The sequence below is a fragment of the Peromyscus leucopus genome, chromosome 4, assembly GCF_004664715.2.
Source record: "Peromyscus leucopus breed LL Stock chromosome 4, UCI_PerLeu_2.1, whole genome shotgun sequence".
Taxonomy (NCBI): domain Eukaryota; kingdom Metazoa; phylum Chordata; class Mammalia; order Rodentia; family Cricetidae; genus Peromyscus; species Peromyscus leucopus.
In genome coordinates, this window is record NC_051066.1 from 149703864 (window position 1) to 149722816 (window position 18953).

The 18953-nt window shown below is 50.8% G+C and overlaps 1 long non-coding RNA gene across 1 annotated transcript; it reads right to left on the minus strand.

The window, feature by feature from the left end:
* Positions 1-5739: 5739 nt before the first annotated feature.
* Positions 5740-8112, minus strand: LOC119087804. Its single transcript, XR_005091279.1, has 2 exons — positions 6929-8112; positions 5740-5929 (listed from the first exon to the last, which is right to left on the minus strand). It is a non-coding gene; the product is annotated as an uncharacterized LOC119087804 (long non-coding RNA).
* Positions 8113-18953: the final 10841 nt, after the last annotated feature.

The following is an 18953-nucleotide window of genomic DNA, read 5'->3' on the forward strand; positions in this document are numbered from 1 at the left end:
GCGAGAGTCACGAGAGTCACGGGTAAAGCTGCACACAGTGTCTGGGAGGGAGAATGGCGCTCCACCTCCTCAGCTGCAAGCCAAGAGTCCCGGCGAGCACCAAGCACCACACACTGAACTGTGGGCCAGCACTGCATGCCTTATGGTGGCACTTGCCCACTGTGACACCCTCCAGAGTCACGGGGTCCTTGATAAACTCCAGACTCTGCTCAGGAGGACTTGGGTGGTCCCCGAAACCATCTTTTTAACAAGTGAGATGAAGAAGCCATTAGCCGGAAGTGAGGCTCTGGGGGGTTGTCTGAAGTCCTCGCTGTAGCCAGTGGCCATTCTCTCTGATGCACAGCTCGCTCTCAGGTGAGTGAGTGTCTAGGTGGTGACCTCTCAGGGCAGTGATTTCGTTAGGCGAGCTCCCTCTTAGGTCTGCCCCTTCCTGGGTGAGAGAACTCGCAAGTCAGAGATTGCCTCAGTTAGTGACACTGTCAGGTAGGAAACGTCCTTGGCTATGAGGAGCCCTCTCCAGGGCCATCTGGCAGGCACACGGTGAAGCCAGGCTTGAAACACAGATCTCTTCAGGTCCAAAGTCCCCAGTCTAGCATTGTGGCGATTTCAGCTGCCTGGATGATTTTCCAATATTTTTTTTTTTAGTGTTTTTCATCATGTCTCTCTCAGCAATTAATCTTGGTTGTAAGATTATGAAAAATTAATTAAGAGATCTATTGCCCTCCAGGAACTCTGGGCTGTGAACATTGACCTTGTGTTAGCCTGTCCTGATGGAGCTGAAGTGGAGACAGTCACTGCCCCCACAGCTATGGAAAGAGTCAATGCCAAGTGTCCATCACTCGAGCTCTTACAGCTAATAGCTCAGCGGAAACCAGAAAGCACTTTACGGTGGCCTCACGCTGCAGCTATTTTCTTGGTTCCAGCATAATCTTTGCCTGAGAGCATCACAGGCCTGAAGTGTTTGCTGTCACCTGGGAAGGGAGGCTACTGGGTGCCACTGAAGACGGAATGTCTCCTTGTGTGGAGACCCTGAGCCAGGCCAGCCAGCCTTGGACAGGCAACACACTGCAAAATTCCACCGTGGCTACGTTTCTCTCCTGGTCAGGCTTTGAGGCCAGGACGATGACATCAGTGCCTATGTGTCCTTGTCTCAGAGGTGGGGAGAGAGGACCACAGAGAGAACCAGAACAGGACTCTGGGGGATGGGACAGCTGGGGATGGTCAGATGTGTGTTGATGAGCTCGGCTCCATGCCTGATCCTGTCAAGACAGGTGTGTGTGACAACTCTCTTTGAAGGTGGTGGGACCAAATAATTATAATGTCCCCAAAGCCCTCTGCTTCAGCAGAGAAAAGCTGTAACTCTAGGTGACCAGAAACTCAGGTTAGATTAGCAATCAGGCGTCTCTGCTGCTGGGGTAAGGGGGTTTCTCAAAGGTTGGTTTATGTGCCTGTGTGGAAGTTCACTGTAGGTGGGACGTGAACTCTGCTTTAACATGGGAAGTCCGGGTGTCTCAGCGTGGCAATCTCTTTGGTGTTCTGGTAACTTAGGACATCAGCAGCCGGTGGTAGAATAACCTTGCTTCCCTTCCTACCATGGAGGTTATTGTCTCTTCAGGGCCTCCCTGTCCCATGGGTCACCTTCGGTGCTGGACAGCATGACTTCAGAATGACCTTGGCGGTCTTTAGTCTCGCTGTAACACTCAGACATAAAGGCCAGGTTGGCTTTGGGAAGGTACAGATTCACAGAGACAACCTGAGAGACTTGGGCTGTAATCGACTGGTCATGTTGTGTGACACCAGAGCCGGAAATGGTGGCTGATGGCCATAAAGAACAGAGAGCTCTGTAAACAGCCTTTTGAAGGCTCCAGGAGGAGGGCATCAGGGACGGTGGGATCAGGCCGGGTCGGCTCCCTGTGGTCGCTGCCTCCTCTCTCAGGTCAGCCCTGGTTCATTCACCTCCCATAGTGGCATAGGGAGGCATCTGCGGCTGGGTGCTGTGGCCTACCCACCCGGCTCACACAGGGGCAGCACTTGGGCCTTACTTTTGAGCCACCGGGAACCACTCTCTGTGGGGAATGGGGTGTGCTCACAGGCCAATCACAGCCTGATCCTGGGGGTGGGGGTGGTGTCAGCCCCAGAGACTGCTGGGTAGGGAGGTGGAGGAGGACCAGATGAATAGTTGCCTGCCATCTGCCCACGGGTGCCCAAGGCAGGACAGTCACTTAGCTGTCACCTTCAGCCAAGTGGGAGGAATCATGGCACTCCTCCCACAGCTCTGCTCTGTTACCCTGAGGGTCAGATGAGGCAGGAGGCTAGGCAACCTCGGAGCTGAGCACTGTAGGCAGAGGACCAGTGTGGCTATTGCTGTGGTGACTATTTTAGTGGACTGAAAGTTGCTTTGTTTCAATCAAGGGAAAGACAAATTCTGTTCCTTCATTGTGAAACAGATATTGCATGTAATGGGCTTATCTGAAATTAGTTCTTGTTACACAAGTACATCACCCTGCCGTGAAACCCGAACCTGACAAAGTCCCCTTGTCCCTTCCTGAGGCTGCCACATGCCTGCCCAGTCCCTGCTGGTTGGGTGGGAGCTCTACACAGGCCTGTTCTTATGTAATTCACCAGCTGTGTAGTTACTCAGACAAGACACATAAATACTGAGTCCTTCAACAAATGCCCACCAAACCCCTACTAGGTACACAGCTTAGTCTCTGTGGAGCAGAGCATCTGTGGGGTGAACGATCCAAAGGGAGGTAAGAGATGAGGGGCTAGTCAGGGGAGCCATCTGGGATTTCAGCAGAGGGGTAGGACTGGTTCCCTGCAGCGGCGGCGGGAGCTAAAGCCTGAACTAGAATGTGTCAAGGCATGGCTGTGGGCAGCGTGAAGTGGGCAGCTCGAGGGGAGAAACAGGTCCTGAGGTCCAGAGGGCAGTCCACAGGTCAGAGCAGCAGTTGGGCCCATGACTCAAGAGGCTGTTGGGCAAATCTACACGTGTCTAAAATTGCATCTGAATAGATGTCACACACGGGTGGCATGGCCCTCAGGGCTTCACGCTGCCTTCACAGGTGTCTGGGTGCACACGTGTGCATATCGATTTCACCACGTTGCAATTCCCACAAGTAGGGCCGTGGACTCTGTTCAGGTTGGGCAATGTTGATTTCCCAGGAAAGGGACTGAGATTTGATGCTCCTTGATCGGAACAAAACGTCAGGTGCATTAATAGTCATAGCAGATGCGGGGCCAGGAGGAAGCTGCGAGTGTCACTGAATTTGTCTGTCATTCCTCACTTGGGTCAGCAAAGGTGCTGGTACCCAAACCATTGAAGGGATGTTGCCTGAGAACTCACTGCACAGCCCCATAGGCCAGGCTATAGATCGACCTGCAGGCAGACGTGCCGAAGTCAACTTGAATCTGCTCAGGAACTTACGCGGTTGGGCGTAGCCCCCGGAGTGGTCCCACAGGCTCTCATCCTGGGTCCTGATGTACAGCTCACTAGGGTCCTCTCAGGGGAAGGGCTTCCCGGGTCTGCTACTGAGAGCCTAGGCCTGGCACTCTGCACACAGTAGGTCTCAGAAAGGTTCAGAGGAGTGATGAATGAGGCCAGTGGCTCCAAGTGCATTAGGCTGTAGATGCTAGGGCCTCCGGGAAGGGGGGCAGAAGCACACGGATTCCTGCCTGAGCACATGCTGAATGACAAAGAGAGTTCTAGAAAACCACTGGACACTTTCTACCTTAGCTAAGACTGCAGCAATGCACCAGGAGGGAGGGGGCGTGGCCAGAGCAGGGGTGAGGTGGGGGGGGGCGAGCAAGATCAGTTTAGGAGACTGGACTACTGTGGAGGGTCCATCAGAGGTGGCAGTGGGGTCTGAAAGGGACGAGTTGGTTTGGGTGGCTTGGGGCCTGGGAGGTGTGGGTCTCCAAGTTGGAAGAGGCAAGCAGGCTGGGAGAGGGGCCAAGAGCAGATGAGGCCATACAGGGTAGGCGGCCCGGTGAGGTGAGGCTGGTGGGGCAGGGGTCATGCAGTCCGTCTGAGTTGCTGAGTCCACAGATGCTCTGTTCCCGATGGGAGTTTCTCCACAGAGTCCTAACCCCTTTCATTGTGATCTTTGCCTTTTTAAAACTGTAGTTAACTGAGTGTGCACGTGTGTGCATATGTGTGCGTGTGACTGGAGGTCAGGGGACAACCTGTGGGAGTTAGTCTCTTCTTCTACCACCTGAGTCCCAGGAATTGAACTCGGGTCGTCAGTCTAGGCAGCGTGCATCTCTACCCAATGAGCTACCTTGTCAGCCCTCACTGTGATTTTAACCAGACACACCAAGCCATGGCCATGAAGAAGGCTCCACCTTGGAGAATCAGCTCAGCAGAAGAGACCTTCTGCCCCGTGGAGCCTGACCTGTGAGGGTCTGTCCTGCTGTGTGAGTGCGGCCTATGAAGAAGAGGCACAACCACAAAACAGGACCAGCAAGAGGCATGGCAGCCAGGTCGAGAGGGACACTTCAGTCCTTTGATGGCATTCTGTTCCTGCTTTGTGATATGTAGCCCACACATTTTCATTTCTACAGATCCAAAAAGTATTCAGCAGCCGCGGCCCATAGAACCATAAAGTCTCTTGAACACACTGACCACCCTTGCACAGTCAGCCAGAAGAACTGTTTGGGCACATCCTACCCACCTTCCTGGGCCCAGGCACACTCCTGTCCAGGCGTCCAGACAGCAGTCTGGGAAGCATCCTCCATGCCTTTCTTCCCTCTACACTTCACTTCTCAGCAAATCCTGCAGGGACGGCTGCACCAGGCCCTTCCTCCGTTCCATCCCCTGACACAGGCCTGTGGTCTCCCTGCAGGTCTCCCAGACCAGCCCTTGGGACACACTCCACCTGTTCTTAGAAAGTTTATCCTGTTTAAGCGATCCAGACCATGTCCTGTCCCTGCTCAGGCTCCAAGGCTCCTGCTACCTAATCCTCACAGGTCTGAGAGTACCTGTCACATGCTCCTCCTATCCACCACCTCTCGGGTGTCATCTGCCCACCCTATCCTCTTCCCCTGGGCTGCAGCCATGCTGGTCTCTAAGTCAACATTCCTCATCCCTCTCAAAATGATGGCTTGTCATTCTATCTGCCTACAGCCCTCTGCCCCCATAACCCCACAACCTAGACAGCTTCCCACCTTCTCCTACCTTTCCTGTAAAGCCATTCTGGGCTGCAAGGTTACACGCCGAATCCATCCATTGCTCCTCCTACCCTGCATCTTCATCCTCAGCAGCATCCATGCATCTGCACGGGGTGCACTTTGTAGTCATTCTTTGGTCTGTCACTGTCTCTCAACCCTACGACAGAACTGCAGGAATCAGGCCGCCTGAACTGGCTGGGAGTTGTCCCAGATGAGTATTGTGTGTAGTGTATGTGTGTGCACAAGTGTACGGAAGCTGGGGGTCAACACTGAATGCCTTCCACAAAGGCTCTTCCCCTTAATTTTGAGACAGACTCTTTCACTGAACTTGAGACTCCCTGATGTGGCTGGAGTGCCTGTCAGTGAGCCTCAAGGATCCTCCTGTCCCTGCCTCCCGCCCCCCCCTCCATCGCCCGGCCATGCTCAGCTCTTTTGTAGGGGCAGGAAATCCAAGCTCAGGTCCTCCTCCTTGTGCGGCCATGTCCTCAGACCCCATTCTGTTGCATGCATGCGTGAATGAGAAAATCGTGGGCAAAAGTGGGCTCTGGAGGAAGAGTAGAGACGGGCGTGCAGTCTAACAAGATCCCGCTTTATGAAAACACACAGGGATAACCGCAGAGCACTCTGATTGTACAGCATCGCTGTGGTGTTAAAACGTCACGAGGAGGGACGAGGAAGAAGAAAATGTCTAAATGCCTTCCTTCCAGGGGATGTTGAAACATGGGATTAGGGGAAGCCGACACTGCTGCTGTAATCCCACCTATTGCCGGGAGGGAGAAGACAAAACAAGATATTTAAACACGTGTTAAACAGCCGCGGCGTCTTCCCGCGGCAGGAGAGAACAGAAGAACCGACTCAGCGCTCCGAGGAAACATCTTCTCTCTCCCTGCCGAGGGACAGACTCACAAAGGATGATATTTACATTTCCTCCAAGCCTCTAATTTTCTCATTTATCATTTGTCAGAGCCTGGGGCCCTTCCTCAGCACATGGTGTTTGCCAGCAGCTAATGATCCCTTTACCAAACATCACAGTCCAGCCAGGAGCTTGTTAATGTTGCTGAGGCTGCTGATTCAGTGGTTAGTGTCACAGGCAGGTCTCGGCCCCTGGATCACAGGAATGCGGCAGCCCTGGGGCCTCCGTGCTTCCTGGAGGCTCCACCAACACCAGGGAACCATGGAAACCACTCCAGTCCCAGAGCTGGAGACGGCTGAGCCCTGAGGTTAGCTTTGGAAGCAAAGTAGAGGTTTCTAGAACTCCATCCACTGGACCCCATCTTACTGCCCCCACCAGGGGACACCTGAGGACTGCAGTCACTCAAGGAGTAAGCAGAGGCATGAACAGGGTTCCGAGGACTCCAGTCCGATTCTTCTTTCTTGGCCTTGTCCTCTGAGACTGAGCAAAGCTGCATTCTATGAGGTGTCCAGGACCCAGAGCCACCACATGATGACACAGGGGCCTCTGGATCCAGCTGAGTCACTGGATCTTGTGACACAGAGACAATGGTAAGGGCCAGCTCCTCTGGATCCTTTATTATAAACCAGTTTGGAGGCCTGTCATTAAGACACAATCTAAAAAAAAGGTTTTGTTGTTGTTACAGTGTGTGTGTGTGTGTGTGTGTGTGTGTTCACACACGTGTATGCAGGTCAGAGGACAACTCTCAGGAGTTGGCTCTCTCCTTCCACCGTGTTAGTCCTAGGAACACAAACTCAGGTTGTCAAGCGTGGTCGGAAGTACCTTTGCCCTCCCGAGCCGTCTTACCTGACCAGAGATGCATCCTTGACGTTGAAAGCTCAGGTGTCCAAGGTTCTGTGACAGAATGAAGACACTTTGCATCTGGGGACACACCATGGAGGGGCTGGGGGAGGTTCTCCTGGAGGCAGAGCTCACACACAGGAAGCTGGGTGTTGGTGTTGGTAGAGAGCTCTGACATCAGACCTGATGGAATGTCCTCTCAGGCCACAGACTGGGAGGGATAGCACCGTGGGGAAGGAGCCAGGAAGGACGGAAGGACGGACGGACAGACGGATGAGGGAGGAGGAAAACAAAACCAGAGACGAGACAGCTTTCTGGCCTTTTGCCCAACCCAGCCACTTTCTCTTGCCTTCCAGATCTCATGGCTGGGTCTCCTTTAAGCTCCAGGCTGGCTTTGGCGGCCAGTTTGACCCAAGGCTCTTACAAACCTTACTTTGTGTCCTGGGTGGTTTGGTGGCTTTCCTGGTGTTGATGTCTCGCAAGTTGGCCTTACCTGTCCTGGGTTTCAACTTTTCAGGCCCTGGCTATTATCTGAGTGACCTGTGATAGCTGAGAGAGGGTCTGTGGCTGCACGGGTGGCTGGTTCCGCTGTCTCTGCAGATTTGTGGTAACTGGCCCTGGCCTTGCTCTGCAGGCCCTGTCTGCCCATGGACTTGGTTCATCTCCTTCCATACAGGCACATCCTCAGGTTTCCCTTTTGACCTGGACCTCCTTTCAGCAGCTGTGACCTCCTCCCTAGAGACTGACGTGGCACCATCCAGGATCTGGCTGAGTCTCCCCGGATATCTCATATGGCTCCAGTGAGCACGTGAGAGCTGTGTAGTTACTTACCATTCCCACTTTCCACAGAGAGATGTGAGCTTGGGAGCTGCCTGAGGTCACATGGGTGACTGAGGAGAGGCTGGAATTTGACCTGCACAGATTTCTAGGCTGACATGAAAACATCAGATCAGGCAAGCCAAGCTCCAAGTCAATGCGTTCCAGACCATTCCCCGGAAGCAATGATAGCCAGAGAGGACTAGGTCCCTTACAATCGGGCAGAGGGAGCTGGCAGGTCACAAACAGGTCATTTCCTTTTTCTATTGTTGGAGATGCTGGAGTCAATATACTACCATCTGGGTTGCACCTGGTTCACTTCAGGCTCCTCTGTCTAATCCCACTAGGCTGGGCTTCTTGTGGATGTGCTGGGATGCCAGGGATACAGGGGACTCTGAGTTATGACCTACTCCAGATGTCAAAGATGCTCATTGTGACCCCTGACCTTAGGAAGGCAGTGGGTTTTGGCAGAGACTGGAAGCCAGGGCACATCAGAATCAGGTCCCCATATGAGGAACAATGGAAGGTTGTGTGTGTGTGCAGCTGGAGAGGGGCAGGGATTCAGGAGCTTGATTACGGGTCTGTGTGTGACTCAGGCCACAGTGAGCAGAATTCAGGGGTTGACCCTCAGAGGTCATATCATAGCCTCGCACAAGGGCCCTGGAATAAGTATCTATAAAACAAGGCAAATAACAACTGCTGAGGGTGCAGAGCCCATTCCTCATGCAACCAGGCCATCTGTGAGCATCTTGTGCGGGGCCCCCAGTGTCGGGGGTTGGGGGGACTTCAGGAGCGGGACGCTGTGGAGGAGTCATGATTTCTGCACTGCTTGTCATTCGTGAGTGTTTTCTAGGCAGATATTTGGTGTCTCCCACCTGTTAGCTTTCAGTCCTGAGATCTTTCATGGTGTTAACCTTTCCCAAGGTAGTGGGCATGGATAGCAAAGGAGATAGGATTCCCATGGAGCTCTAAGGGGGCCAGTCCCATTGGCCACAGTCTTTCCCAAGCTCCTGCCATCAAGCGCCATCTCTTGAGATGCAGAGGCTGGTGGAGGCCACACTGCTGTTTTCTGTTGGTGTATTCTCAGCCAAAACCAGGCCTGTGCCACTGGACACTTCTATTCACGATGGCACGGCCTTATCTGTCCCCTTCCGGAAACCACAGCTCTGATTCTTTCCCTAGGACACATTAAACTACATAAATGATGATTGCTAAATGACTAACAAGATAAAAATAGGCTCCCCATATTTATTTGTGGGTAATTTCACCAGATAGCAGAGGCAGCCACAGTACCAACAGTGTAGAGAGCCAGAGGCTACTGCTCTCTCTTTGACACTTGCAGTTTCGGTGTAGGAAGTCCTGCTTGTGGGCAGCCGTAAGGGGTGGTGGTGATGCATGTGTCATGCCAGAGTAGGCTTTGCCTCTCTCTGCAAAGCCAGGTAAGCACTGGAAGCAAATGCCGTTCTTTTATAGCTTTCCTTTATCCCAGTCAGTAATTCCCTTTCTCCTTCCCTGGCAAACTTGTTGACAGTTCTTTCTAAACCCGTCAGTAATTTAGTCAACTGCAGCATTTTTCTAGCTGTGTCGACCATGACCCAGTGGGGAAAAAAATCCATTTTCCAGAGGGGGCGGTAGTTGTGACTCTGTGGTAGAGCGCTTAACTCTAACTCACAAAGGAGCCTGACTTTCATCTTGGGCACCACAAAGGAAGACTTCTGTCTTAGTCACTTTCCTGCTGAGGTGACAAAGCGTCATGACCAAGGCAACTTACAGAATAAAGAATTTATCTGACTTATGGTTCCAGAGGGTGTAGCATGAATCTTTAAAGTTCTTATTAATAAAATCAAACCTGAGGCCAGTTATTGGGGTGAATGCTAGTAGATCAGATGCAGAACAAGCCACAGCTACCTCACCTCGCCACTTCCTCAGCTGGTCCTGTTTCCTTAGACTGGAGGCCTCTGAGTCCTCATCCAGAATGAATCTCAGCTGAACTGTGCTGCTCCAAAGCCTGAAAGCTTAACCAGCCAAATGCTTAACCAGCCAAATGCTTCTAGTTTCTGGTCCTCACACTTTATATATCTTTCTGCTTTCTGCCTCACTCCCTGGGATTAAAGGCTCACTTTCTGGGATTAAAGGCATGATGAGTCACCATGCTTGGCTGTATCCTTGAACAGATGGATCTCTGCCTCTGGAATGCTAGGATTAAAGGCGTGTGCTACCACTGCCTATCTTCTATGTTTAACATTGTAGCTGTTCTGTCTCTGACCCCAGATAAGTTTATTAGGGTGCACAATATTTTGGAGAACACAATACTACCACATTTCCCCCTTTTTGTCTAAAATTTAAAAAAGTTTATAACTAATACAAGAAAAATTATATCCAATAAGTATATACAATATACACAGTCAAGATTACATTAATGATGTCTAGTCCATTAACATTAGACAGATTCAGACAAAAAACTCCATTAATATATAACAATGTCCAGTCCAGTAACTCATTTGATAAACTCAAAAAAAATTTCATTACTTATCCTATTTAAAACAAGTAGTTCCTTTGTAAAAGTAGATTCCATAATCTCCCTTTTTATCTTATCATATTCATATTCTCTCCTTTTTCTTTTCATAATAGATTCAATAATCTACCTTTTGTCATTTTTATATCTTCCCCCTTTTCGCTTTAGTGTAGATTCAGTGATCTACCCATTTATCCTATTATTTCTTTATCTTTTTTCTCAGAGTAGATTCGATGATCTACTTCAAGAGGGTTAGAGTCCGTAACGGTGCGGCAGCACACTACAGCGAGCAGCAGCAGTGGGAGCAGGAAGCTGAGCGCTCATATCCTGAGCAATGAGCTCCAAGAGGAGAGAGAGCAACCGGGAAGTGGTGGAGACTTTCAAATCTCAAAGCCCGCCCCTGATGACGTACTTCCTCCACAAGGCTGCACTACCTAAGCCCCCCAAACAGTGCCACCAACTGGAGACCGAGTGCTCAAATGCCCAAGACAGTGCGGATATTTCTTATTGAAATCATTACAAAACACACACACACACACACACACACACACACACACACACACACACGTACACATGTATATAAATAATAGAGCCCAGCAAAAGCACACACACACACATACATATGCAAGCATACCACATACACATTGTCTTAGTTAAGGTTTCTATTGCTGTAAAGAGACACCATGACCACAGCAGTTCCTATATGAAAAACGTTTAACTGAGGGTTACAGTTTCGGAGGTTCAGTCCATTATGATCATGATGGGAACATGACAGTGGGCAGGCAGATGTGGTGCTGAGACTGCTACATCTTGTAGGCAACAGGAAGTCGACTGTCACACTGAGTGAAGCTTGAGAAAAAAGACCTCAAAGCCTGCCCCCACAGTGACACACTTTCACCAGAAGGTGTGGCCCAGATTAAAGGCATTCCCTCCAGCCTCAAGGTCTAGATTAAAGGCGTGTGCCATCTAGGCTCCTCCAACAAGACCACACCTCTTAATAGTGCCACTCCCTGTGAGCTTTTGGGGGCCAAATACATTCAAACTGCCACACATGTGGAGACAAAAGTTTACAAAGCAACACTCATCTTCACTTCGAATGCTGCTTTTAGATATCTTCTAATCAGTCCTCGTATACCATTTTATAAAATGCTGGTTCTAGGCACTGAGTGGGCTGTTTGGGCAGCTGGCCTGCCTCCCTGCAGCCTTGGCCCACAGACCCACGAGTCTCAGCTGCACACCCCTGCCACCAGCCAGCTCGCATCTGGACACTCTTTGTTTTGCTTTTGGTTGCTCAGCTTTTCAATGTCGACCTTGTCTTCTCTTTTCATTAATTTTTGGGCCACACATGTTACTTCAAGCTGCTTCTTTTTTTTACTGAAGAACATTTTTAACGTCTTTACCATTATTCACCCTCCCCACCCCCAACTATTTTTGCAGCAACAGAAAAATCAAAATGGAATGGTTGCTGTAGGAAGGCCATACGAGAGCTATGTGGATGTTTTTTACACAGGCCTGGTTCTGCACAAAGCCAGCAGAGCCTGATAGTCACGTCCAGCTGTGTGCACCCCAAGATGTCTGAGTGATAAATGGGAATGTTCACCAAGGCTCAAAAATCAGAGTGTCTCCTCCTGGGCTGCTTCTTTGGTTTGAATGTGAAATATCGCCCTGCAGGCTCACGTGCAGAATGTTTCCAGTACCTCCTAAAACTGTCATCAGCAGAGGACCAAATATTCTGCACGTGGTTGTGGGGCCTGGCTGAAGGTGGTAGATATCTGGGAGCATGTCCTTGAGGGGTGTATCTTGTCCTTGGCCCACTTCCTTCTTCTCTGCTTCCTGATTGCTGTTCAGCACAATGTGAAAAAGTCCTTCTGTCGCATGGTCTGGCTGCCGTAACCACATCTGCTGCCATGAGGTTCAGGACCAGCCCACAGGACCAGGCAATGGAGCCAGAATAGATCCTTCCTTAAGCTGCCAGACTTTGTTCTCAGTGCAAAAGCAACCAATATAGTCCTCCTGACCTCTGGGGGAAGATCAGCCTGTTTGGGGGCCACCCTGTGCACTCTAGGAGGTTTGGCTGTATGTATCTATGACCTCCCCTACTCACCAACTGAACACCCCACCTCCAATATGAAAATAAAACTGTTGCCAGACATTGCCAAATGTCCCCTGGAGGCCAAGATGCTCCGTGGAAAGCCTGTGCAGGTGGCTTCATGTAGTGTCAGGACCAGTGTATGTCACACAGGGAGCTTCAAGCCACTCAACGCAGTCTCCAGCAACAGTCACCCGGAAGCTACACCTTGGCCGCTGTGTCCTGTGAGACCCGGAGCTTCCCTCCGCGGTAGACTTGGGCCTCTAGTCACCTCGCCCCAGCTCCACACGGCTGCTGAGAGCAGCAAAGCCCGTGCCTGCCCACACTTCACAGACTCACGGAAGTACAAGGTAAAATGGAGCCCTGGCTGTCACAGTGGGCATCTGTACACGTGGGCACGAGCTGCCGTTCCTCTCTCAGCACCGACAGCTGACACAGTGGCCCTGGAAACAGGACTTACAGGTGCTCCAGGGACAATCGACTAGCCACAGATGGAGATCCGACGAGAGCCAGAAACGTATGGAAGAGCTCGTCCTGCCGACGGAGGTGGCAATTCCCCGCACGGCTGCCCCTGCCTGCCATCGGCCGTGGCTCAGGCCTGTCCTTGTCCATGACACAGTGTTGTAGAGCAGGCCCTGGCACGGACGCCTCTGTCAGCAGAACCACTGACTCTGCCTGGAGGACATGAGCAGAGAGGCCAAAGCTCTGCTGCTGTGATGGACTTTCAACTCCAGACTTGCAAAAATCCAAAAGCCCCGTGCCTGTGAGCCAGGGCCCCGGGGAATCTGCCTGTTTCCTCCTGTAAGAGCCGCGTCTGAGCACATCCAGATGGTGTCCCCGCACTTAACTCCTCTGTCTTGGCAGCAGTTCCACGTGCGTGCGTTCCCACGGGGTCAGTCCGTGCTCCTCTGGCCTGTGTTTCTGTGTGTTTGCTTTGCTTTTCTCTCACAGACAGCCAACAGCCCGCTTTTCTCCGCTGTGGAGAAAGCCCATGAGAATGTCAGCTTGTGGGCTCGTATCTCCTACTTCGTAATCTTTCTGTCTCTGTTTGTCAAACAAGAGTCAGCCTCTTCCTGGGCATGAAGAGTGTAGGTGGTCTGCATGCTCTGGATTCTCTGGTGCTTTTGTTCACCCTGACAGTTTCTCTGGAGGGCATCCATCTCCGGGGCTTATCACCAAGTAACCGGCATAAGATCATCGGCATAAGATCATCATCCTTATTGTCACCACCATCATCATCATCACCATCACTGCTATCATTGTTATCACCACCATTGTTATCATTGCTATCTTCATCACCATCATCATCACCACTATCATCATCAACATCATCATCATCACCACTATCATCATTATCACAATCATCATCAACATCATCATCACAATCATCATCACCATTGCTATCATCATTATCACAATCATCATCAACATCATCATCACAATCATCATCACCATTGCTATCATCATTATTACAATCATCACCATCATCAACAGCATTATCATCATCATCACAATCATCATCATGCACACCTTTAGGATAGGAAGGATGGAGACAGAGATTTGCTTGGTGTATATGAACCATCGGCAAAGGGAGAGAGAATCAGTCTGCTTTGCATCATGGTGACAATATACAGTGATGCATTTGAGATAGTCAACTACACAAGAGGAAAACCTTCTTTCGGCTCCCAGTTCTGGAGGTTTCTGTGGCTAGGTGGCTTATTGCTTTGGGGCTTGTGAAGAGGAAGCCATCATGGTAGGAGCACATGGAGGAGGAAACTGTTCACCTCCTGACATCCAGGAATCAAAGAGAGAAGGGAGAAGGCAGGGGCTTTGAGAACATGCACAGGCCAGAGCAGATGGGAACTGCTTACCTCTGTGGGTCTCCCTCAGAGGACCTTAAAAAAAAAATCAAGAAGGCAAAAAAAAGCACTTGTTGAGATGTGCGGTGTTGCATGCCAGTAATCCCAGCACTTGGGAGGTTTCATTTCGGAAGATAAGGAGATCAAACCCAGCCAGTCTTAAGCTACATAGTAAGTTCAAAGCTAGGCTGAACTATGTGAGACCTTTTCTTAAAAAAAAAAAAAAAGTATCAAAAACAATGCTCTCCCTACCACATACTTGTGTAAATCATGTGTGGGAAATGGGATAACGTAGTGTTAACCTGTTTGAATACCAGAGGCTGGAGAGATGGCCCTGCAGTGAAGAGCACTTACTTACCACCACTGCAGAAGACCCAGGTTCAGTTTCCAGCACCCACATCAGGCAACTCGAAACTCTCAGTGACTCCAGTTCCAGGGGATCTGAGCTACTCTGGCTTCTGAGGGCATCTGCACGTACATAGTGCACATAAACTCCTGCAGGCACACATACACTCACACATACACACGCACAACTAAATACACACATAAATAAATAAACAAACAAACAAACAAATAAATAAATTATTAATTAATTAATAGCAATCTCTTAAAACTGAGCTAAGAATATAGTAGCTGGCTTCTTAGGCCAAAGAGACCAGTGACATGTCAGCCCTAAAACTGCAGGTGTTGATGGGTATCACTCATCTGTCTAGACCCAGAGAAAGGCAGAGAAGCAGCCCCCTTGGGTCTGAAGAGGCCTGTCTTCCCTCATCCCCTTGGGTGAGGCAGAAGCAGAGCTGGCTGTGCCCCAGAGGAGCTCCTGATAGGCCCTGGAACACACAGTGTTGTACTGACTGAGCTGAAACACAGGAGAGGAAGATGGGGGAAACATAGCCCAGTGGTTCTCAACCTTCCTAATGCTGCAACCCTCATGCTGTGGTGACCCCAACCATAAAATGATTTTCATTGCTACTTCATAACTGTATTTTTGCTACTGGTATCAATCATAATGTAAATATCTGACATGCAGGCTATCTCGTATGCGACTCCTGTGAAGAGGTCCTTCAAACCCTAAAGGGATTCAAACCACTGACTTAGCCATACAACTCAGTTTGTACTATTGAGCAGCCCCATGGCTCAGGGAATCCTTGGGTGGACTGGTCAGATCCAGCAGCACCTGTACCTGCTTCACTCTTGAGAAAGGTGACATTAGGTGGTAGTCCCAGGAGGGCTCAAGGGCACAGTTGTGGACTTGAGTGTGGCTCCTGAGGGGATCAATGACAGCTTCCCAGCACCTTTACCACTGCAGATACCATGCAAGTAGGCTAAGGACCAGGGCCTCCCAGGTGGGGTCATCTCTGCTCTCCTCCCAGCATGAGAGGACAAAAGGACAGCATCCTCATCCCGGCTGAGGATGTCCACTTCAGGGTTCCTTATAACAACTGACAAGGTAAAGAAGAAACAGAAGAGAGCACAATGAGAGAAGACTGCCTGACTCCAGCAGCAGAGACAGAACACTCTGGAGCCAATGGGTAAGTTTTGAAGATTACTTTCTCCATAAAGAATGCATCTATGTCCTGTGGAGGAGAACTTGATGCAGGCTCCGAGGGACACTCATCCACGCTAGCACCTTCTTTTACAACCAGAGCAGACGTCTATTTGTGTGTTAAAAATATTGCAGATGGGCGTTATTTTTCTTTATCTTTGAGAAATATTTTCTCAACTCTGTTGCTTTTAAAGCCAGGAGTCAGATGAATAACATTAAAAGTAAAAAACCTACGAGAAGAGCAGAGGTGTCTGAGGGTGGTGAGCAGCTGTCTGCCCGAGGGGACACCAAGCCCCTTAGACCCAGAGTCCTCCACGGGAAGCCCCAGAGGAGGGACCCTGTGTCCTCTCTGTCTTGATGGTGGCGCCAGGATCGCAATCAGGGCTTGGTCAATAATTGATGACAGTGAAGACCCTGAATGGAGTCCCCTTTACTGAAAGCAGCCGCCACCTCCTCCGGGTGCTCTTCGGAGAGCGTTTCTTTCATTTTCATTTTTTCCATCGTAATAGATGATACGAAAGCAGCAGAGTGTTGTCTCCTGCTGAGAGCCAGGGAAGAGGAAAAAGAGCAGACAGGCACAGCCCTGCGGGGCACCGTGGGGCTGAGCCCGGTCCCCACAGGACCTGAGAGTCTCTCTCTCTCTGTCCCAGTGGCTCTGGGGCTTTCAGTCAAGAGCCACTGGCAAGAGTGGAGTAGGAGAGGCAGGCCCCAAGATGCTGTTGTGTATGGGGAGGGAGATCTGGAGCCTGGACGCGGTCTCTGCTCCTGTGACGTTACCGGCGGGTGTTCACAGAGCTCTAGCCTGCCAGTCTCTGCTCTGGGTGTGGAGACAGAAGAGAACCAAACAACGCCCTTGCTCTCTGCCTAGCTGCTTTCTTTTGACTGAAGGACAAGCTGTGGCCATCGAACACACAGTTGCAGGACCTCTGGAAGGGGACAGGTGATCGATCTATCGGACAGGAGAGATCAAGGTTGTGAGAGCAGTCATGGGGGTGTGGCTGAGAGGGTGAGTGAGCCCTGGAGAGGTCAGGGTGGGCGGGGACAACCCCTGTGCAAAGGCCTTGGGAGAGGATCGATCCTGGCAACCTTGGGGCGGCAGGAGGCAGGGGGAGCAGTAAGTAGGCGGTGTAGCTGGAGACTTGTGGACCAAGCCCAGGGAAAGGGGTGAGGGCACAAAAACGAAGCCCCATGAGCCACATGCCACAGGCCCTCACACAGGAGAGGGCACTGAGTGAGGCACTAGGAGACCCAGGTTGAGCAGTCCCCATCTTTAGGTGAACATGGTGGAGAGTCCCAGTCCTCTCAGCTCCCAGCCACCTCTGCTCCTCTGGACATTGTTAGTAATGCCAGTACTTGGGCTCTGGACCTGCTAAATGGAAACCTTGGGGGCCAGGATGGCGCTTCAGCAGGCTCTCCTCTGGAGTTTGGAAACAGCAGAGCGGGCAGAGGCTTCAGTTGTCACAAAGCTCAGTGGTGATGAGGAGAGCCAGGCCACTGTTAAGGAGGCATTCTGTGAGGATGGCACTTACCCTGCAGTGCAGTCAGGGACTTCCTGAGATGATTAAGCTCCTCCCACAGTCAGGACACAGACATGGTAGAAGATCCCAGGACAGAAGAGGTCTTGTGATGGTCTGAAGGAAAATGGCCCCCAAAGGGAGTGACACTATTAGGAGGTGTGGCCTTGTTGGAGTAGGTGTGGTCTTGTTGGAGGAAGTGTGTCACTGTGGAGGTGGGCTTTGAGGCCTCATATATGCTCAAGATATTGGCCAGAATCTCAGTTCACTTCTTGTTGCCTGCAAGATGTAGAATTCTCAGCTACCTCTCCAGCACCATGCCCGTCTGCACGCTGCCATGTCCCACCACACTGATAAAGGACTGAACCTCTGAAACTGTAAACTGCTACCTCAATGAAATGTTTTCCTTTATAAGAGTTGCTGTGGTCATGGTGTCTCTTCATAGACATAGAAACCCTGACTAAGACAGGCCTGATGAGACATTCTCATTGATAAAAAGTGGAGAACAAAGCATGAATCTGGCTAGAAGGAGGAGAGAAGATTCTGGGCATGCTGGTCAGGGTCCTTGTCCTGTCAGTCCCCCAGCTCAGGGGACACATCTCACTTCCTCCTCCATATATATATATATATATATATATATATATATATATATAAATTTTTTTGAAACAAGATCTTTCTATGTAGTCTTGTTTGGGCTGGAACTTGCTATGTAGACCAGGATGGCCTCAAACTCATAGAGATCTTCTTGCCTCTACCTCTCAAGTACTGAGATTAAAGGCCTGTGACACCACACTCAGCTACACCTCTTTCTACTCTGTAACTAGTCATGTGATTGGATGCTGGTTAGCTTCCCAGCACAGTGACAGATACCTGATGTAAACAAACTAACGGAGGGAAGGTTGACTGTGGCTCACAGTTTGAGGACCCTCCGGTGTGAGCCTAGGGAGGCGGAATTAGAATGGGGGTGGGGGATGGCAGTGCAAACCGCTTACCTAATGGTAGGTAGCAGGGCCATGTGTTGGGGGGGGCATGTGAAACCAGAGACAAGGCACACCCATCACAGCCCTGGTGTAAGAGGTGTCGGAGTCTAGCTAGAAGTCCCATGTGACTACCCCAGCAGGGGGGACCCCTTTTGTAACAGAAGGGGAAAAGGGCCACAAGAATAACCACACCCTCTCCAGCCAGGCTAGGCACCTCTTCTCACCTTATCCTCCTGTGGGCTGTGGCCCCCACTCCCAGGAGGCTCCCCGTCTTGCTTCTGTGACTGTCACATCTAGCTTTGGATGATCCAACATCCCCTCCCCGCCTATGTGTGTATCAGCCGTTTGGCCCACCCCACCCCAGGTTCTCAGCCTCAGTACTTCCGATGTCCTGAGTTCCGCACATGCTATGTCCCCTGGTCTCTACCTAGGAGGTGCCAGGACTACCCCATCAGCTGTGACAACCCAAGCTGCAGGAAACCATGGCACCTGGTTCAAGGTCACTCTTATGCTGAACCCCAGTAACGAAGATACTCCCCCAGCAAGTTACCTGCATTTTAACCTTTAGTTAAGTTTTCACAGCTACTCATTGCAACATCTCACACACACACCCATCCACGGGACTGACAGGACACATCTGGGTGAGGGTCCACAACGACACAATGACTTACTCTCCGCTGAGTAGCCTCCATACCTTGAGGACAGCTCAGTA